The 22,409-nt window shown below is 45.4% G+C and overlaps 1 protein-coding gene across 2 annotated transcripts in view; it reads right to left on the bottom strand.

Moving 5' to 3' along the window:
• FAM53A (family with sequence similarity 53 member A) overlaps window positions 1-688 on the bottom strand; it is a 98,933-nt gene extending 98,245 nt beyond the window's left edge. Inside the window, exon 1 of one of the 2 annotated variants that reach the window (XM_075066639.1) lies at window positions 601-688. The gene's annotated coding sequence lies outside the window, so the exon portion shown is untranslated. The remainder of the gene's footprint in view (window positions 1-600) is intronic. The other variant, XM_075066640.1, reaches the window with a different exon arrangement.
• Window positions 689-22,409: the final 21,721 nt, after the last annotated feature.

Below are 22,409 nucleotides of genomic sequence, written 5' to 3'. Positions count from 1 at the left end.
CACAGCTGGTACCTATGCCTAGTCCCTTTGCCTGTGCCCACATCAGTATCACACACACACAGGGCCAGCTGGTACCTGTGCAGGCCTGGCTAACTGAACCCCGCCCCCCCGCAGTACCTGTGCCCAGCGCAGCAAGTTACTCTATACACGGCCAGTACCTGTGCCCTGCCCCTTCCCCCGCACCCTGACTTGTGCCTGTCCCTGCAGCCCATACCCCCAACCCCACAGCTTGCTCGCTCCCCCGCCCACCCAGGGACCTGTGCCGGGTCCACAGCTCTCACACACGCCGCCGCCGCCCAGGGACCTGTGCCCGGCCCCGCAGCTCGTCCCCGGGGCCCAGGGATTTGTTGCCGGCCCCGCAGCTCGCCCCCCCACCCCCAAGGGACCTGTGCCCGGCCCCGCAGCTGCCCCTCGCGAAAGCTACCTGCGCCCGGCACCTCTTCCCACCGCAGCTGTGAGCCCCCCACCCGCGGCATCTGTACCGGGCCTCCGCTGTCCTTGGCTCCACTGCCTCCCCGGCTGATACCGACACCCATCCCGCCGCTCTCGCTCCTGGACTCACACTCCCTCCCTCCCCGTGCCCAGCCCCGCTGCTCCCACCAGATACCTGCCCTCCAACGCCAGCCCGGGCCGCCTCCCTCCGCATATGTGAACAACCCTCCTCAATGGCAATTGAACAAAACACAGCGAGCTCCGCCCCCTCCAGCCACGAGCCTCCCATTGGCCGGGTCTACAAGCCGCTGACCTCTCACCCCCGCCGCCATAGGGCCGCACTGCACCCTCACCCCGCCCACAGGGGACGGACTAGACACAGGAGCGCTTCTACAGTAGCGATGCCCCATTCAATGGCCCCTTCCGGACTACAACTCCCAGAAGGCATAGCGGCCTCAGGGCGCCATATATATTACACATGCGCATGCGCTCACGCAAGGCGCGGGGAGGGGTCTGTTAAGGAAGTATTGCTCTGTTAAGGATCGCATTCTCTGGCTGAGATAAAACGTCAAAATATCCCTGGCTGAACCCGCAGAAGAACAGCCTCTCCCGAGCCTTTGCTCCTCTCGCATGTGTATTGATTTATTAGCATGAGAATAGCTGTGGACGCGGTGAACGCATGCGCAGGGGTTACCAGGGGGCAGTGAGGGGATCCTTCATGGGACATGGGCATGCGCGCTTCGGGCAGGGGGAGTGAGGCGCGATGCCCGTCCTACCGCCGCCCTCAGTACTTCGAGGGGTTTGTGGTGGCCAGGGCCGTGCTTGCGCCTCAGAGATGAGGAGGGGTTGAGAGACCCCACCACAGAGCCTGTGGGCGCAGACAGCCTGGGGAAGGGCGCCTGAGAGACACACGCACCCAGTGCCAGGCCTCAGAGGGGCTGGCGATGCTGGGAGAGGGGGGTTGAGACAGGCGCACACCCAGTGCCAGTGGCCTCAGAGGGGCTGGCAATGCAGGGTGAGGGGGGTTGAGACAGGCACACACCCAGTGCCAGTGGCCTCAGAGGAGCTGGCGATGCTGGATGAGGGGGGTTGAGACACGCACACAGCCAGAGCCTTAGCAAGGCTTGCAATGCTGAGGAGGTGCACACCAAGTGCCAGTGGCCTCAGAGGGGCTGGCGATGCTGGGAGAGGGGGGTTGAGACAGGCGCACACCCAGTGCCAGTGGCCTCAGAGGGGCTGGCGATGCTGGATGAGGTGGGTTGAGACACACGCACAGCCAGAGCCTTAGCAAGGCTTGCAATGCTGGGGAGAAGTATTGAGGGATTCTCTTCATCCTTCCCTGCAACTCTAAGAGCCTGAGATGCAGATCCAGGCCCATTACAGATGGTGAAAGGTACCTTGCTGGCAGCAAGGTCCAATGCCATCTTCATAGAGAGCAGCCTTCTGTCCCTTCTAAAGTACAGTAAAGTTCCAGCCAATCCTCAGGAAACATTTCCAGCTCCTCCGGTGTCAGGGCTCCCATTTTTGAGTGTTTAGCCAAGAACTGCTTCCGCTACAGCTGGACTTCACCCACGTGCACTTCAGGCAAGGACACACGCTTGAGACAGTCCTCGTATTGTGGGTAGAAGATCTATCTGGCTAGCGGGAGGATTTCATCCTCCAGGGTCCATCTGTAGCAGTTGATATTGACCGTGGTCTGTGACTTGACTTCTCACCTCAGAAATGTAGCAGAGGTTGACAGGAAAGACTGAAAAGTCTCCATTCTTTTCTTTAAGGAAGCCCACACAGATAGATGAAGAACACTAGTCTCCATGGGAACCATTGGGGGAAATTGTGAATCACTGTAACCTCAAATGGCAGCAATATGCAGACTGGATGACATTGAGATTCTCCCCTCATTACAAGATTTTTTTTTTAAACTTTTAACATTCTTGATATAGTCTCCATAACTGTAATTTCACTTGACTTCCTGAATAGATGTGCACCCTTACTCTGTGCTGTACTGCACTGTTACAGTTGCATTGTTCTCTGGTTGTTATATCCCACAGTTCCCAACCCTCTGGCTTTCAGGAAAACCTTAGGGGAGCCTAGGGGAATTGTGGAAGAAGGCATCAAATGCTTCTGGAAAACTCCCATTGTTCCACATCCCCATTTTCTAGTCTCTGTCAAAATAGAGGCCAGGATGGACTGGTTTTGTTTCTTACTATAGAAGAAAGGCTTCTGTTGGAGTGTTTGAAAAGCAGTTCTGAGGCAGCTACAATAGGAAGAGGAGGGTGTTTGTTTGGACAGCACTAAGACTGAGAGCCCAACAGAGCTATTTCCACCTTCCAATGGCTTGTAGATATTATAATAATATAATGTTACAACACTACCTTCCTCCCAATCTTTCCTATGTATTGATTGTATCTAACTACATTGTAAATTTGTGATGCATCATGAGACTGCAGTGACCCACGGCCAAATCTAACAGATTCCGATGCAGAATCAAGGCCCAAAATCATTTGTCCACAGGAAACCCCTATTTCATAGTGTTTGTTTTTCATGCTTTTAATTCTAGCACTAGCATATGGCCAAATCTGAATTCATTTACCCCCCAGTGCTATTTCAGTATTTCCTTTGTCAGGTTTTGCTTTTCTTCTTTGCAAGTCCTATGACACCTGTTTGTTTAATTTATCCCGTGTATTTTTAATGTCCATGTTGGCATTAAAGCCTTCCCAAACAATTCTGTCAGGACACCCTCCCCATACCATCACAGTATAATAAGTTATCTTTGAAACAAATGATCTCCTTGTACTACCTCTTCAGGCACTAGTTTACTTCTGAGATTTTCTGAAAAGATTACCTATAGTACACAGGCCTCTCCTTCAGCTCCTAATGCGGGTCCTTGAAATAGCTTTTGGTTGTATTCATCTTGCTTCTGGCTTTATCCATTCTAAACACATGAGAAATTGTATTCCATCTGTTTACATGATCCTGTCCATGACCTTGTTTGGCAGTGATAGTGCCATATCCTGCAGTCACTTTTGTACATAGAACTCCCATTGAAGACAACTGATCCCTGAGGCACTTCACTACTAACCCTCTTCCACACTCAGGATTGGCCATTTAGTTATACATGTAATCAGTTTTTAACAATTTATAATTTTATCTTTCGTGCCATAGTTACCACGTTTCCTTAATAGATTCTTCTTGTGAGGGACTTTATCAAAAGGCTTTTGACAAAGTCTCTAATCAAATTATATCCTGGGGTTCTCTTTTACCTATTAGTTTAACTTTTTCAAAGCATCCTAACAAACTTGAGGGACATTATGTATCCTTAGTGCTGCCACGCTGCTTCGTTCCTATGATGTTATAGCGAACAAAAGTCTTTGCAGTAATGATTTTTTCAACTCTTTTTTCCAGGTACTGTAGTAAGGTTCATCATCTGTACCTCTGAGAGCTTCTGTCTCCTTCCCTCCTTTACTCTCACCTGTCCTTACCTTCGTTTGCTCCCGCTCTCTCCGTTGACATCTTTCTGCAGCTTTCCCTGTCTCTTTCCCCTGTCACAGGTAGGAAAGGCTTCCAGTCTATTTTTCGTTACCTCTGATGGGCCCACTCTTCTCTGTCTAGCACATGAGCAGGTGAAGATCTGAGCCATGAGCAAGTAATTGTACCACGTGGCACACTCCTCCAATCTCCTAATGGATTCCTATTCTATTTGATGTGAGGCACCAACAAGTGGACAAGCTTTATGGAGCTGCTTAAGTAGCATAGGCACTGACTTTTTCTTTTCCTCAGGGGTGCGCCACCCCCACTTCGCCCTTGCTCTACCTCTTCCTGCCCCCACTCTCCCGTCCCACACCTGTGCAAACAAGAGAGAAGCAGTAAAGTGAATGAAATGCCATATTTATCCACAGTGAAGAATTATGTTAAATGTCAGGTGTGCATTTTGCATTAACTTAAAACATATTTTGCACCATATAATCATGCAGTAATCACATTTTAAAGAGTTTAGTCATTTAGTCATTAACTTTACCAATCCAAAAGCTGGGCATATGCATAACTGCTCCACACTGTTCCTTCTGTATCTTAAGATCTGAGAGAGTAATCCAGGTAAGCAGTCTAGAATTTTGCTAGCATATTTCACTTAAGTTACATGAAATCATAATATTCCTCTTCCTGCCGGAATCATTATAAGTCATTCATCTGTTCCCCTGTAAAATACTTATGATACAAGTGGGGCCTCTGTTTTCAGAGACTGGTGAAATTTATGAAGCCCTGTCAGAAAGATTCCAGATGCAGTAAAGTAAAACCCTAGCTGATCCTCTTTGTATCTTAGCCTGCAAGCAATCATCCTGGATGCCATCTCCTAGCCCACAAAGCCCAAGGCCAGATTTAGGAGCAGGCGACCTAGGCAATCACTTGGGGTGCCGGGTTTGGGGGGCACCAAGCTCAGGGTGCTCTTTTTGTTGTTAGCAACAAAAGGGAAAAAATGTTGGAGGTAAAAAGTTTCAGGTATTGATGTTAGTACATTTCAGTTATTCTTAAAAGGTATCTATAAGCTTAGAGGGAAAAAAAGATTTACAGATCCTAGTGTACAAATGTATCATCTTATATGACAGGTAAATCATGCATCAAAGTTGTGAAATGGGCTACATATGCAATAAAAATTAAGGTATTCAAAAGTTTAGCCAAGGGTGGGGGCAGGGGACTGAAAATGCTCTTTATGTGGGGCATCATTTGGTTTAGGGCCAGATCTAATGGAATCTTTTTGGTGATGGGTGAAGAAAGAAACGAAACTGGCTCTGTAGTCCTACTTAGAGCAGGAGTTGCAATGTTTTTTAAGAGTCCCAAACCATCCCTCATATTCTAGTGCGATATGGGAGTAGGAATTTTTAGCATGGCCTAATTTGTCAAACTGGCTTTTCACACTTCCCCACCCAAGTCTTTTTGTTTGGCAATCCTACAGCTAAATGTCTGGATTCTGATGGTATGGGGAAGTCCTGACCTAACTGTGTTTGCCTTTTGGTGGGTTCTAAAGCTAGTTTAGCTCTGACTGTTCTAACAGATAAAGGTTTGCTTGTCTGTAAACAGCTTTTTCTTACTGTCTGTTCTTTGAGGGGGTTGTAGTGAGTAAGATAAGCAATAAGAATGCTAAATAAAAGAATCTGAAACTGAGAAACAAGGCAGTTTGCAAAGGTCATCTAACTGTAAAGAAGAAACGTGGGGCCAAAATTTTGCCCTGAAAAGATAATATCAGGTGCAGATGCCTTGTGTGTGCAGGCAGAATTTGATTAGAATAATTTTGATCCTAGAGAATCTGGAAGGATGTAGAAAGATGAATTTGTTGCAAGCAACTCTGTTTTTGGAGACGCCTTTGGCAGTTTCTGAGGGGGATATGTGACATGAATCATAGGTAAATAAACTTAGGTACAACTACCCAGGGTATGCTTTCCCAAAACATCATTCTGACATTTTTCACCACTATCCACGATTCAATTATGTCAAACTACCACCAGTCATTTCTCCCCTTGATGATTTTTATTAGCTAAAATATTTTTTTAAAATGAAACCATATTTTCCAACATTCTCGTCTCTTATTCTATAACTAGGTTACCAGAAATCTATTGGGCACAAAAGAAATGGACTAATTTATATTAGCGTCCCTATGCAGGATAATTTTGGATGGGTGGGGGACTCTCACAGGATGGGAATTGTCTTGGATCACACAACTATGCATTTTCTTTTGTTCTGAAAATGGTGGTGAGCATGGTGTGCTGTGGCAAGGAGCTTTATGTCAGGCCTCAATAACTTTTACCTGTTCCCAGGAACCAAAGTCCCTTCAAACTTGAAAGCTTTACTGGAAATAAAGACATTTTATTAGCAAATGTTGTAGGCCAGTAATCTCTATTTCACTTTATCTGATGCAAAATATTTGAGCATTACTATCATCTGATAAGGAAGAAGCCATTATATTTTATGATGTACTCAAAATTATGATTACAGGCCAAGTTTTCACACAATCCTCAACTCAGTTGTCTAATTCTGGGTATAATAATGCATGCCCGAAATACTAGGCATACAATCCTTCACCTAGAGTTTTGCATGCAAAACCTCTTTTCTATGCTCACACTGCATCTTCTCCCTTCACATCTTATCCCTGAGTAATCTCATCTGCAAACACAGATTCAGCTACCATCCCTGTGCTCAGGACTCACAGATATCTCTCTCTCTCTCTCCAGACCTGTCTCCTTCTGTCCAAACTAGCAGCTCAGCCTGTTTCTCTGACATTTCCTTTTGGATGTCTAGCTGTCAGAACTCAATCTCTCCCGAGCTCTTCCTGCTACCTCCTTTCTCAATCACTGTGGAGAACATCAACATCCTGTCTGTCACGCAGGTCTATAATCGGGAAGTCATCTTCAACTCCCTTTCAGGCTATGTGTAAATCCTGCCAATTCTTTCTGCATAATATCTCCAAGATAAGATCTTTCCTATACATCCATACAGCTAAAATCTTCATCCAGGCGCTCATCAACTCAGTTACTGCAACAGCCTTCTCTCGGACAAATGCCATCTTGCCCTGCTCAGATCCTTGCAGAATGCCACTGTAAAGATAATTTTCCTGGCCTGCTGCTTTGACCACGTCCTCCCTCTTTTTGCATCGCTCCACTGGCTCCCTCTTCTCGGTCACAGCAAATGTAAGTTGCTTGTCTTCACAGGGCCTTCGCAGCCAATCCCACGCTCTATCTTTCATTCCCTGCCTAGGCATAAACTCCCCTCTCTACTCAGCCGGCGATGTCAGTCCCATCACCTACTGGTTAAATTTTCAAACAAGCACCTTCGTGCTTTCCTGTACGCTGCCCTTCATGTTTGGGAGAAGTCCCCTGTAAACATCAGCAAAGCCACTCATTAGCCTCCTTCAAAACCTTCCTCAGAACTCTCCTTCACCACTACGACAATGGTTAGTCCACTCGTACAGTGATACCACTACCTATCGTGCTGACCAGTCGTGAGTGTTTTATTGTTTTCTTGTGCTCCCACATCTATATCTGTATCCATCTGTTGTTTCTTGTCTTTCACTTTGTTTGTTCTTTGCTCACCTTTTTGTTGTGTGTATGTATGCACCCAGCACAATGGAGTCCCAGTCCATGAGTAAGAATCCTAGGCATTACAATAATAATCTGTGCATGCAAAAAAAGTATAGTTACATGTGTAAGTATTCTGCTTACTGCAAATATGGAAATCAGAGGTTACATGCAAAAAATTGGATGCAGAAAAATATTACACATGCAAAATTGCACATGTAACCCACATACCTCCTGGGTGTGGTGTTCTGTCCCACCTAGTGGCACCGAGACCACTTAGAGAGAGATTAATGAGTTTGATCTATAGCCTAGCTAAGAGCTATATGGGCTTTAGGTCATGCACTAAGCTCCAGAGATCCCAGGTTTGATCCTGCCCGGAGTCGGCTGGTGTCACACACACACACAATTTTAGAGGCTGCTACAAAAATAAATAGTGCTTGGATGTTTAAAGTGAATCATCATAGATTTTCTTTGTCCCAAGGAGTGAGGAGAAATTTCTGAATTTATATTTTCTGTTCCAGTTCATTTTGAGCTTTTAAACTTAAAAATGTTGATTTATAGCAAGAAAAAATTGTCTCAACACCAAATTTTGAGAATGTGGCTGTCTGATGTTTGCTGTATAAGTAGAGTATTGTTATTATACTCCTATATGTATGCATAATATATTAAGAATAAAAAGCAAATCTCAAAACAACAGCATAAAGCTCTGCCTTGGTTTTTTCATGGTTACTAGTCTTATACAAATTAAAAGCACATTAGCCTTTCTGAAAATAAATCTGACTGCAGTTCAACCTTTCCTCTTTGGAGCCTTAGTTTGCAGATAGCCATGGCATTCCATTGGCTAAGCCACTTGAGTGAATTTCCTGATTTTTCTTGGTTGCTTAATTTCCTGTTGGACTCACATTTTGCCTAATTCAAGACAAAAAGACCCCTATAAATGGGATGAATGATTGAAACGGCGGAGCTGGACATAGTAATTTGATTTCAGTTCAGACTTCAGTATGTGCCTGTCTGAATGGAGCTAGAGTTTCGGAGAAGTACATATAAAAGACTTCAAACATTGCCTTAATTCAGCATTTTTCTCCTTATTGAACTACAGTCCTGTTTATCCAGATATCTGCAATTTAAACTCATTTTCAGTTTTCTAGATTGAAATTTTAATTTGTGCTAAAGACAAGTGTCTTCCATTCCATAGCAATCAGCCGTAGGTCTTGTCACGGGCCAGGCCCGCTGTCACTCCTGCATATCCCCAGGCTCAGGACTGCACAGCCTCACAGCCAGAGTCAATCGCTGCCCCCAGACTCAGGGCTGCACAGCCTAGCAGCCAGAGTCAGCCACTGTCAGGATGGGCCACCCCAGCAGCCAGGATAAGGGGACCCAGGCCCTCCCTGTCCACAGAGTCCCAACCCAGGGCCCTGCCAGCTTGGCAGGGATCCGGCCAAAACACACCAACCTAGTCTCCAGTTGTCCAACCAACTCCACAGAAAGACTCCCTGGGTTACTCCCTACCTGCTTCTCCATATCTCGTGGCTTCCTAGTTCCTCCAGTTCCTTCTCCTTCAGTCACATCCAGAGCCTGAGGTTTGCTGACAGCTGACCAACCTCCACGTCACAAAGTGCCCACAGCCCTTCAGCAAGGGCCAGCAGCACACCTTCTTCCCCTGCAGCAATCAGCCCAGACTGAACCAGGCTGCTCCCTCTTATACTGGTGTTGCACTTTGAGCATGCCCAGTAGGGCCATGGGGGCGTGGCTTCCTCAGGCTTCAATGAGGTTAACCCCTGCTGTCCCTGTGCAAGGCATGCACACCCCGTCACACTGGTAAAGAAAATAAGGAACTGGAAGCTTTTAGTGAATAATATATATGGAGTATTAACACATACTGCTACAACACTTGGAGTAAAGCTGCATTATTTACATCGTTACTGCAGTCTTTAACCTCTCATTCAGGTGTTCAACACATGGAAGTGTGACTATGGTAAAGTAGTTCTTTGACTAAAACAAATACAGAGGGAAGAGTTATGGACATACACAATTCACATAACGTCTGTTCTGATTGCTCTATGTCTCTTAGGTTTCTGTATTGCACCTATCACCATGATATTTACGTGCTGCACAAATTTATTAAACTATAAAAGCCTGGAACAAAACTGTTTTTTTCTCTGTGTCCCTCCCCAGCAGAAGAGCATGACTTTGTCTGCGTTGGGCCTTTTGCAGATCAGTTCAGGGAAAACTATCATAAAATATGTCTTTTACACCTTGATCTGAGTACCATCAACATAGGGCTCAGTCTGATCTTTTCTGACAAGCAGTTCCACAGCTGGAGGCCTGCTGCTGAGAATGCTCTGTTCCCAGAGCCCAACTGTCAGAACCTGGATCTATCCAGCTGCATCATCTTTATGGAATAAAGTTATTTGGGGGATCATGGAGGCTAAGAGATGATCTTTTAGGACCAGTACTTTGAACTCTTCACTGATGCTCTATATGGAGGCAAGAGTTAAGGCCACTCTGAAAACTAAGCATACTCAGACTGAGCTTAAAGCTTGTGCAAGTTAAATGAAAGTGCTGTGTCTTCCTCCTGACAAACCTGATGTGCTTATTAAGTATTACGCTTGTGTCATGCCTTTTCTTTGTCTGTCTTTGAGCTCTTATAAGCTCCTTGGAGCAGGTACTGTCTTTAGAGGTACGTCCAGTCATGGTTGAGAATATTGTCAGTGCTTAAATAAAGTTAGTTTTTCAAGGAACTAAGATCAAGGACTAAGTCCTTGGAGTCAATGAAAGAAGGCTCAGAACCAAGCCTGAGTGAATAGGGAAGTGAATAGAAGACTCTCTATTTGGGAGGATTATATTCTGCCCCTTGAAGAAGGATGGACCCTACCTAATAAGTCAGTGGGTCTCAAACTTTTTTACTGGCGACCCCTTTCAATCTCCAGCCTCTGAGTGCGACACTGTTTAATATATTTAACACCATTATAAATGCTGAGTTTGGGGTGGACGTTGACACCTCGTGACCCCCTGAGGGGTCCCAACCCCCAGTTTGAGAATCCCTGTAATAAGTTGTTTCCATCTTAAAGTACTGTAACTCACACATCTCCTGAGTGTGGTGTTCTATCTCCTCTAGTGGCACTGAGACCACTTAGCAATTAATGAGTCTGCTACAGCCTTAGCTAAGGGCCAGTTGGCTTTTAGCTTATGCAGCAAAGGCTCATGCACTAAGCTCCAGAGTCCTCAGGTTCAATCCCAACAACCAGAGCCCGTCAGTGTTGCACTACTATGGGACAGACCCTGTGAATTTTATGTTGACAAATGTAACATTTAAAATTACCTGTATAGGACCAAATTAATATCTAGTGTAACTCCATGTGGCCTATGTTGTTTTTGAACTCATATGCCCTTCTAAGGCCATGTCTACACTAGCGATCTTACAGCGGCACAGCTGTACTGATGCAGCTGCACATATAAGATTGCTTGTGTAGCCATGCTATGCCGACGGGAGAAAGCTCTCCCATCGACATAATAAAACCACCTAAATGAGCTGTGGTAGCTGTGCACACTATCATTTTTTTCGGTGAAACTTTCGTCGTTTGGGGGGGTGTTTTTTCACACCCCTGAGCAACATAAGTTTTCCTGACATAAGTGGTAGTGTACACATGGCCTAAGTCTTGAAAAATCTGCTTCCCACAGCAAGGGCTGTCACATTGATTTTAAGACTGTGCTAGGCAGCCCTACACTGGCTTCCTTCATGAGCAAGGACACTCGTGTATGTGAATGTTACACTGACCTGTCTGGTCTTGTAAGCAGGAAGAGGGCAGAGCAGTACAGAGAACAGGATTCTCATTTAGTTCAAAACCCCAGCCTGCTCAGAAAAGTGAAGCACACAGAGGGAGTGTCAAACTGGCACAAAAGCCCCATTAAACTATAACGAACTAGCTAAATCTGAATTTTGGCCTAGAATTTCACTCTGTACAACAGTGTATTTTTAAAGGTATTTAATGTAAATAGGACAAATAATATGTAACTAATTTGGGCCATTTATATAGACATTTTAAACTAGTTAATAGAAGATCTTCATTCACAGCTGGGTTAAACTAAACCTTTTGCATTCAACATAACTGAAGTAGGATTACAGAAGATGTGGATACTCTTAACGTCAAATGTTGCACATACACAGAATGAGACCTGCAAGTTATAGTTACTTTGTGATCCCACATTGAGCACCACAGAGGCAGCAATGGATCAAACTCTTTCCCCTGATCACTTTGTGTAGATATGCTTCTTTGTGTTTTGTTTTAATGATAAGGGAACTTGGATCCTGCGAAAGGCCTTAGATTTCTTTTGTATGCATTCGTCAGGGCCAGTGAAAAGCTGAACTGCTATGCCAATGGTCCCCTGCCTAAGCCACCCCCCTGAGTGACGTAAGTTACACCAACCTAAGCATTGGTGTGGACAGTGCTATGCTGCCTGGAGAGCTTCTCCCACCAAGCTAGCTACTGCCTCTCATGGATGTGGATTTATTATGCCGATGGGAGAACTCACTCCCGTCGGTGTAGAACGTCTTCACCAGATGTGCTGAGGCAGCTGCGCCATTGTAGCGCTTCTCATGTAGACTAACCCTAAAATGACAGCGGTTCAGACAGCTGTTGAGAGGTTTACTCAAAACAAGAGCTGTGACCATTGTTGCTTTCCACCAGTACTCTGAGGGAGTGCTCGACCCCTGCTCCACCCCAAGCCCCACCTCCACTCCACCTCTTCCCGAAGGCCCCACCCCCATCCCACCTCTTCCTGCCCCATTCCCTGAGTGCACCCCACCCTCACTCCCCCTTTTCCCTCCCAGCGCCTCCTGCCCACCACTGTATAGCTGCTCTGCAGCAGTAGTGTTCTGACTGAGCTGATCTCTGGTTACAGCTAACAGCACATTCTCAACCAGCCTTGTGAGATACAACTGAGGAAAGTGGAATATCATTTTTCCATCCCCTTATTGTCGTCATGATAAAGGGTGGCCAAGTCATTTTTGTGCCTGGGCTGGTAAGTTTTCAAGGCTGTTCTCACACCCAGTGTCGGGTAGTTAAAACCATGTGGGCAACAAAGAACTTAATCCACTGTTCTCATCCACTCCAACATCCACAGGGACTTGTCCTAATAAAACCATGCATTGAGTATCAGATTGTACACATGTGGGGGCTGTGCTCATTGCCAGCCTGCAGCTACTGTCACGAGTAATTAAGGGAAGGCTCAGAAACCACCCACATCTGTCCCCCTTTTTTTTTTTGGTATGCAAACAAAAGGTCAGCTGTTGTGCAATGCTTTAAACCCAGATGTCCCACTCAGAAGATCATGCTGTAACGCTCCATGGTTGCACAGACACCAGGGTAGTCACCTAACCATGAGGCATGGAGAACAGGACTCAACTGTCTGCTGTAGTAAACACAGACCCCAACTGGATGGGCAGCTTCAGTAGTTAATCTTGTAGAGCAGTGTTTCCCAAACTTGGGATGCCGCTTGTATAGGGAAAGTCCCTGGTGGGCCAGGCCAGTTTGTTTACCTGCCGGGTCCGCATTTCCGGCTGATCGCGACTCCCCCTGCCTGCTGTTCACTGTTCTGGGCCAATGGGAGCTGCTGGAAGCAGTGCGGGGCGACGGACATACTCGCCACCGCTTCCAGCAGCTCCCATTGGCCTGGAGCAGCGAACCGTAGCCAGTGGGAGCCGCAGTTGGCCAGACCTGTGGACGCGGCAGGTAAACAAACCAGCCCGGCCCACCAGGGGCTTTCCCTACACAAGCGGCGTCCCAAGTTTGGGAACTACTGTTGGAGAGGGAACATGAAAAGGCAGGTGAGCAGGTCTGTCATTTCATGTAGTAGGGTTTCCAGTCACCCAGCCCAGGACAGTATACTATAGGCCAAAATGTTTAAATATGGCTGCCTAAAATTAGGCACGTACATCCCTATTTATACCCCTGAATTAAAGTGGTCTGGTCTTCAAAGGTGCTGAGCACCCATAATGCTAACTATGAGATGTGGGTGCTGAGCATCTTTGAAAATCAGACCCTTTGTGTTTAGGTGCCTAGAGCCTTGCTCCTGTCATTGGACCCACATGAGTGGACTTCTTGTCTCCACATGCAGCCCCATTGACCAATGGTCTGCCTGTGTGGATCTCGTTGCAGATCAGAGCCTAAATATGGCCATGGACATTAACTCTAGATGCTCCCCAAGTTTGAAAATGTTGGTCATAGTTCTCTGCCAGTTCTCATTTGCACAAAGCTGCAGTACTTTGGCATGGGCATTTGAGTGATGGATTGTTTATCTGGCACTGACGCGTGGAAAGTTTGAAGAATGTTATAATCCACTGCCTCTGTTTTCAGGAAGTAGCCAGAAGGCCTTAAGTTTCTTCTAACCTACAATTTTTTAGGCACCATGCAATACCATTATCACCAGGGCGTTCCATGGGAAAGTTTGTTTTTTTATTGGCTACATGTTGCAACTTGCACATGTTTGTCTATATGTAGAACAACCATCCTTTCAAAATGACAGATGCAAAAAGCAGCATGCTGTGAAAACATGCACCACTAGAAGTTATAATGAAAATCTCTCAGGAGACAGTAAAACAAACTTAGGGCCAATGGTCCCCCCCTCACCACTTGGTTTGCCAAACCACCTCCCCACCTTAATTCAAACCTCTGCCAATGACTCACCTTTTCCACTCCATCCTTGTGGGCATTGTGGTAACATTTAAAAAACCAAAACACCAGTTTTTTCTCTCCTGGTGCTTTGAAGGTCTATGGTCTGTATTTTAAGACTGTAAGCTCTTGGGGCAGGGACTTGTTTTGTGTTTTGTACAGGGCCAAGCATGTTTTCAGTGCATAGTGGTAAAACAGAATCACAACTCTTGGTCCCACTGGAGCCAGTACTGAACTCCTATCAGTTTCAGTAAGGCCAACATTTGGTCCCTAGCAAATAATAGCAATGGCACTAATTACTGGCTCACTGTGGGTGTTCCTTTGATTTGAATCAGCTGATCTCATTATCATTCCTGTACCCTCAGGTCTTCCTCCCAAAGGGAAAAGGAGCTAAGGTTTTAAGAGAAAGTTTTGAAATTCTGTTTATTCAGTGATGGCACCTACTGATTAATGGATATTAGAAGTTAATATATCCAAATCTTCACAGGGCACTGCAGTCAGCTTTACTGATATTTATATTAGTGTAATTATGAAAGGTATTTCACTCGGATTCTAATTTAGAGTCTCAGGATTTGTCACATAAATTAGATATATCCGACATGAGTACTGCATGACTATAAGAGGTGTAGCATGCATTAATTCAGTGCATATAGTGACACAACTATAAAATGAAAATATGATGAGGAAGTAGGGCTGAAAGGGACCTGAGAGGTCCCTTGCAGTGAGACAGGATTAAGTAAGCCTAGACCATCCCTAACAGATATTTGTCCAACCTGATCTGAAAACGGGGATTTACACAACCTCCCTTGGGAGACTGTTCCAGAGCTTAGCTACCCTGAGAGTTAGAAAGCTTTTCCTAATATCTAACCTATATCTCCATAGGTGCAGATTAAGCCCATTACTTCTTGTCCTGCCTTCAGTGGACACGGAGAACAATTCATAGAATATCAGGATTGGAAGGGACCTCAGGGGTTCAAACTAGCCAAACCCCCTGCTTCAAAGCCAGGACCAATCCCCAACAAATCTTTCCAGCAGGGGTTTGTCAAGCCTTGCCTTAAAACCTCTGAGGAGGCAATTTCCACACTTTCCCTAAGGTACCCATGCCAGGTGCTTCACCCCCTCTAGTAAAACGTTTTTCCTATATCCAACCTAACCTCCCCACTGCAACTTGAGACCATTACTCCTTGTTCTTCATCTGTTACCCTGAGAACTGTCTTAGTCCATTCTTTTTAGAACCCCCTTTCAGGTAGTTGAAAGCGCTTATCAAATCCCCTCTCATTTCTTCTCTTCTGCAGACTAACAATCCCAGTTCCTCAGGCCTCGCCCACATAGTCATGTGCTCCAGCCCCACCTGATAATTTTGTTGCCCCTCCGCTGGACTCTTTCCAATTTTTTCCACAACCTTCTTTGTAGTCGTGGGGCCCAAACTGTGACACAGTACTCCAGATGAGGCTCCAATAGTGCTGACCAGAGGGCATGATACGTCCCTCAATCTGTCTGGCGTGCCCCTACTTATACAGCCAAATGCCCCGTTAACCTTTTGGCAACACACAGGCACACTGTTGACTCATTATCCAGCTTTCTCATCCACTGCTAAAACCCCTAGTCCTTTCTGCAGAACTGACTTCCTAGCCATTCGGTCCCTAGGTCTGTCACAGTGACATGGGATTTTCCATCTAAGTGCCCGGACTCTCCATTGTTCTTGTTGACCTCATCAGGTTTCTTTTGGCCAGTCCTCTAATTTGTCTCTGGTCCCTCTGCTATTACCTTCCCCTACTCTCCAGAGTATCTACCATTCCTCCCAGTTTAGTGTCATCTGCAATTGATCACCATCCTCTTTATAACAATCTTTAACATATTTGAAGACTGCTATCAGGTCACCCCTCCGTTTTCTTTTCTCACAACTAAATGTGTTCAGTTTAGGTCAAGTTTTCTAAACCTTTTATCATTTGTCTTGCTCTCCTATAGACTCTCCCCAGTTTATCCACATCTTTCCTAAAGTGTGGCCCCCAGAACTGGACACTGTACTCCTGCTGGAGGCTTCCCCAGTGCCACGTGGGACAATTACCTCCTGTGTTTTACACCGGACATTCAGGTTAATACATCCCAGCGTATTAGCCTTTTTCACAACTGCAGCACATGGTTGACTCATGTTCAATTTGCAATCCACTAAAATCCCCAGGCCCTTTTCAGCAATACTGCCATCTAGCCGGATATCCCCCATTTTGTAGTTGTGCATTGGACTTGCTCTTCCTAATGAAGCACTTTGCATTTGTCTTTATTGAATTTAATGTAGCTGATGTCAAACCAATTCTCTAATTTGTCTAGGTCATTTTAAATTCTAATCTGTCTTCTGAAGTGATTGCCACCCCTCTCAGTTTGCTGTCCTCTGCTAATTTTATAAGCTTAAAGTTATTCAGAAGGTCTTGGCATTTAAAATATTAAAATGTATAGTCTACAAAGTGTTATGTCCCCTTGAACAAAGTGTAGGCTGTTGGTCCAAATTTTAAATGTTCATATACTATGCTGTCCATTAATTTAGCAGAAAATCTTAAGAAATGGCTTAGCTTGCACACTGAAGCCCTGATTTTGTGCCCATTGACTTCAAAGGTGAAGTATCAGGCCCTGAGTGAGAGTTCGTATACAGTAAGATTAATCCCAGACCAGAACACTGGCTCCAAACCTTTCACCTCACAAAGTCTGGGAAAGTTTAGCCCTAGATCTAGTCAGGAACATTGTGCCTCTGACCTGATGCTGTCATGTAGCATATATGGTACATGAGATCAGCTGCCCTGAACTCCTGCTCCAATCTTTGCCACTTAGGATCTGTTGAACCATGCAGGGACATGGGTCAGCACTTCCATGAATAAGTGGTCAATCAGGTCTTTTTCAACACCTGGAGTGAATTGTTATGGTGGTGATAGGAATTCCAGGCTGGAATTGGACATTCAGGGCTAAATTTTTAAAGTGCCTCTACCTTTGCACAGGCAGTTTGACACACATCAGCACTTGTGTACATTCTCGAACTGTGTGCAGGTAGCTAGAATAAGGCCTATGCACCACTTAAAACTCATTGGCACCTTAAATGGTGCCCACTTCTTGCACCAGCCCAAGAGGGAATAATGAAATACACATCTAAGCAGGATTTGTGTGTATAGCTCGGTTAGATGTCCCTCTGTCCACTTTCTGTACAGAAATCATCACTAGTCATGTAAATTCTCAGTTGCATGCTCAGGTTTGTTGGTAGTGTTTTTTTGTTTGTTTGGGGGCAGGGGAGGGGTTGGAAAGTACCAGTAGTCCTCCAGGCCATTGAAATTTCCCTCGTTTTCCATGATTGGTTAAACAAAACAACATTGCTGTTCCCTTAAGGCTATTAAGACAATTCCCTTAAGACAATTACCCAGTGCTGTTGATTTGAAAATATCTAGTTTTAGCAGAAGATTCCTCACATCTTCCTTTGTTATAGATGGATGTAAGCATGTAAACTCACCCCTGAGGCACCTCCTATTGGTCTTTCAGGGAATTAACTCAATTCCCAGCCCGGAGCGCCCTCTGCAGGCCACTGATCCACTACCACGTGGCCCCTATCTCTCTTCCTGGGCTCCGGTGCCCTGTTAGCTGGGGTGCTGCCCCCTGGCAGTAACCCCTTTCTCTCAGAGTCTCCCCTCCCCAGGAAACTACCACCCACTATCCCCATCTCACCTCAGTATAAGGTCATTGTCTAGCCCCTGCGCCCTGGGGCAGACTGGAGCATCAGCCTACTCATCACTGGGACAGTTGGGTTTGGACCTGCTGCCTTGGCCTACCCCTGGGCTGCCCTCTGCAACCCCCAGTACCTGCTGGCCTAGGCCGCAGCCTGGGGCTTTCCAGGCTGGAGCTCCCCAGCTCCTCTGCCTTTCCCCAGCCCTGCTCCACTCCATCCTGTCTGTGGCTCCCTACAGCCAGGCCCTTCTCCCTCTACAGGCAGAAGGAGGCTGTCTGGGCTCCTGGCTCACAGGCTTTTTATACCGGCCAGCTGTGGCCTGCTTAGGGTGTGGCCCAGCTGCGACTGCTTCCCCCAATCACCCCAGCTTTTAGAGCTGCAGCCCTCTCCGGCGCTGCTTTTTAAACCCCTCAGGGCAGGAGCGGGTACACCCCACTACAATGGAAATCCTTCTGTTGCATGCCCATCATCATATGGGATGAATACACCCCCCCTACTTCATTCCAAATACAGAACAGAAACATCTATTGAACATTTCTGCTTTTTCTAATCACTACTTATAGTTTTACCATCTGCATCTAGCAATGAACTTATATCTGACCTAGGTCTCTGTTGGTTTGTTCCTAATATATATTTTTTAAATGCCTTAATGTCTTTTAGCCTATAGGCCATTGATATTTCATAAATTTCTTTATCTTCTCTTATCAGTCACCTCTACTTTTTTAACTTGTAACTTATACTCATTGCCATTTACTTCCTCTCTCCCCCGTTTATATTCATTTTCAATTTTTGATCACTGCTTCTACCTCTCATTTTAACCTGGAGGGTCCAGCATAACTTTTTTGTGTGTGTTTGTGGAATCGTGGCTTTTGGGGCATCCCATAGGATAATTTATGTAGAATTAAAGATATAGGACTAGGCTATTGTCATTTAGGCTTTAAAGACATGCCTTGCCTTGTTTTTCTTCTTTTTCCTTTGCAAAACATACTGACAAAGTAATTTCTTAGGGCCAGATTTTCAGAAGTGCTGAGCAGCCACAATTCCTGGTTAAGTCCCTGGGAGCTGGAGGTGCTCGGCAACCTTGAAAAACAAGCCCTCGTCTTTTTTTTGTAATAAACTGACTACAGGAAAAATATTGTGGAAACTTTAAAGCACCTGAGCCACAGTAATTTTCCTGTATGTTTGGATCATGATCATGTTGCATTAAGAAACAAGAACATTGCATGGGACGAACACAGCCTAAAGCCATGATGCTTTGGATCAGGGTGTTGTTTTAACAGTCTACATTACAAACATGATGAATGGTACAGAGTCTGCATGAGAGTAGCGAAGAACTAAAAGTACTTTCTGTCTGGTGAAAACTGTGCATTCAAAATAATATGTCTGTTTCCCTACAAGCACACTGCAGAGTCTGTTACAATACCAATCCAGAAGAAATCCAGAGACAAGGCACTGGTGAGACCTCATCTGGAATATTGTATGCAGTTCTGGTCTCCCATGTTTGAGAAGGATGAATTCAAACTGGAACAGGTACAGAGAAGGGCTACTAGGATGATCCGAGGAATGGAAAACCTGTCTTATGAAAGGAGACTCAAAGAGCTTGAGCTTAGCTTGTTTTAGCCCAATGACAACCCAAGAAAAGAAGGCTGAGGGGGATATATGGATTGCTTCTTTGTATAATATATCAGAGGGATAAACCTCAGGGGGAGGGAGAGGAAATTATTTTAAGCTTGCAGTTACCGATGTGGACAACAAAAACAATGAATTTTAAACTGGACTCTAGGACGTTGTAGACTTTGAAAAAATTGGACAAAGGTTTCTAACCATTCAGAGAAGTGTGAAGTTCTGGAACAAGCCTTCCAAGGGGAGCCAAAGTGGGGGGCAAAAGAAAACATAAATCTTGGTTTCCAAGACTAAAGCCTTTTGGGATAAAGGTCTTTAATGGAGTGCGCCTCTGTGTGATTAAATAAGCGATACTATGAGCTCTCTAAAGTTTGTGGCACATTAACAATTGAATCTTTGCCCATTAATTAAGGCAGGTTTAACAATATTGGCCCCAATTTTATCTGCTGATCTGGGAGAATGTTTTTTTTAGAATGGGGTAGGGATTCTGAAGTTTTAAACAGTTACCTAATTCCTTGGCCTGCCTGTTGGCTTGGTGGTATATATGGGTCTCTCGACATGCCCTCAGGGGTTTATCTGATCCTGACGCAATTATTCCTTAGGGTCGGAAGGAATTTTTCTCCTCAGAGGCCAGATTGGCCAGTGTGGCCCTGAGTGTGAAGTGTGTGTGTCCGCTGGTGCCTCTGCAGGTCCCTGGGGCACGGGTCACCTTGCCTTGGGGGTTTCTATGCACATTTTGAGGTCTTGGGTCACTTGCTGGGGGATTCTATGCACCTTGAGGTCTTTAAACCATGGTTTGAGGACTTCAATAACTCAGACATAGGTTAGGAGTTTGTTACAGGAGTGGGTGGGTGAGATTCTGTGGCCTGCGTTGTGCAGGAGGTCAGACTAGATGATCACAATGGTCCCTTCTGACCTTAAAGTCTCTGTGTCTATGAGTGGGAAACGAGTTATGTTCTTAGGCCAGAGGCTCTTCACAAGGCTGTGACCTAATGAAGTCTCACTCTAGGGATGAAATCCTGACCTCATTGAGGTCAGTGATAGTTTTGCCACTGACTTCACTGGGGGGCAGGATTTCACATCAAGGGCTTAAGTGGGACTTAAATGGTGCATAGACATGACCCAGGGCCCTCTTTTTGCCAACTGGCAGAAGGCACAGGATGCATAAGGGTTACAGAGATCCTCTGGATCTAGTATCTACATCCTCGTTTACCAAAGCACGACATTTAACATCTCTACAGAAAGCCTGTGTCACAGTGGTCATCATAATCATTGCGCTATGTATGGATGGATAATATGTAAGGAATTACGTATATATACTAAAAATGATGTTCTTAAGGTCTGTGACTTGGGGCTGGTCACCAAAAGGTGAGAAACAGATTTTTTCAGGCAAGAGATGTTTATCAGTCTGTCTCCGTGTACACTGAGAATTGTATACTTCACAATGAACTCCTATTTAGTCAGCAAAATACGTAGGGTGACCAGACAGCAAATGTGAAAAATCGGGACGGGGTTGGGGGGCAATAGAAATAGACCCAAAAATTGGGACTGTCCCTATAAAATTGGACATCTGGTCACCCTAAAAATGCTTCCCAAGTGATTGGAAAGTCTCCAGGGGAGGCTATTGACAGGAGAACCAAGCAGCAGGCTGAAAGAGAAGACAATGGATTTTGAGGGACTATAATTGTAGGTACTGAGATTCAATCTGCATCTTTCATCTAGGAAGTAAGCTGAGTGTGGGCTTGCTTCATGAATGGACGATATCACAGCCAAACCTGGCTGTAATATGCTGGAAAGATTTGGGGGCAACTTTTGCTTTGTATGACATGACAACATCTTAGTGGTTAAGTTTAGGGTCTCCTATGAGTGTTCTGATTTTGTTTTTCATGTAACCCTTTGTTTCCAATATTTCTGCTTGCTCCCACTTGAATCTCTGTTCTTTGTTAAATAAACTTACCCTTGCTTTCTCTACAAACAACTCTAAGTGCTGTATGATCAGCGGAGCAATGGTATAACTGTGCCTTTGGGAGAGGATCTGGAAAGTCTGGGAGTCTCCAGTGATCAGGGGCTGGGCATGCTAGGGAGACATTCAGAGGATTGGGAGGATGGGTTGCACCTCTGGCTGACCTGTAGAGAGAGAGAAAGGCCTGCAGAGGGCTAGAGGATAGAGCTTGTTTTGCCAGAGGTTGGCGGACTTGGGGAACTGACCCAAAGCAGGCACAGTCAAGAGCTCAGGGCAGATGGTAGCGAGGTGCCTCACAACCCTGGGTATCCCGGGAAGCATCCTGAGAATGCTTGGGCAGGTCCTGTGCCCAGGGGTAAGTAGAAGCACCTGAAATGATGGGGAACCCACTGGAAGAGACAGAGCCTTGCTCATTCAGGCAATGAGAGCATCTGGATTAGAACATGAAAATAAACAAAGAGACTAAAGTAAATAACTTGTACTGGAAAAATCATCCAGAATGAAATTAACAAATCAGTCACACATAAAAATCCACTTATTGCACCTCTCTTGTAACGAAATGGCAGCAAACCACTGGTATATTTCATCATGTGAGGATGGGTATTAATCTACATCCTGCTAATGATTCATGCTCAACATTCCTCTATACTTCAGTGGGAGTTGTGCACACAGAGCTGCTGGTGTAATTTTACCTTTCAGGTGTAATGAAGTAAATAAACTTTAAAAAAAGTTAAGCTGTAAAATGTGAGAAGGAATAAAACTTCAGATGCCCTCTAAAGGGAGCGACAGCTCAAGCTGAGAGCACAGCAGCAATAGAAGCCACAATGATCCTACAGAGCTTTCGACACTCAGATTTTGATGAGTAATTTCTGATGGGCTATTAGATTGAAGACAAAGTTGACTACTGGCATGCATGGACGGTGGAAATCTTGAAGACCTCACAGCTGATTCTC

This window comes from Chelonoidis abingdonii, chromosome 5 (genome assembly GCF_003597395.2).
Source record: "Chelonoidis abingdonii isolate Lonesome George chromosome 5, CheloAbing_2.0, whole genome shotgun sequence".
Lineage (NCBI taxonomy): Eukaryota > Metazoa > Chordata > Testudines > Testudinidae > Chelonoidis > Chelonoidis abingdonii.
Note: the sequence above shows the minus strand (reverse complement) of the source record. Positions and strands in the feature narration are given on the sequence as shown.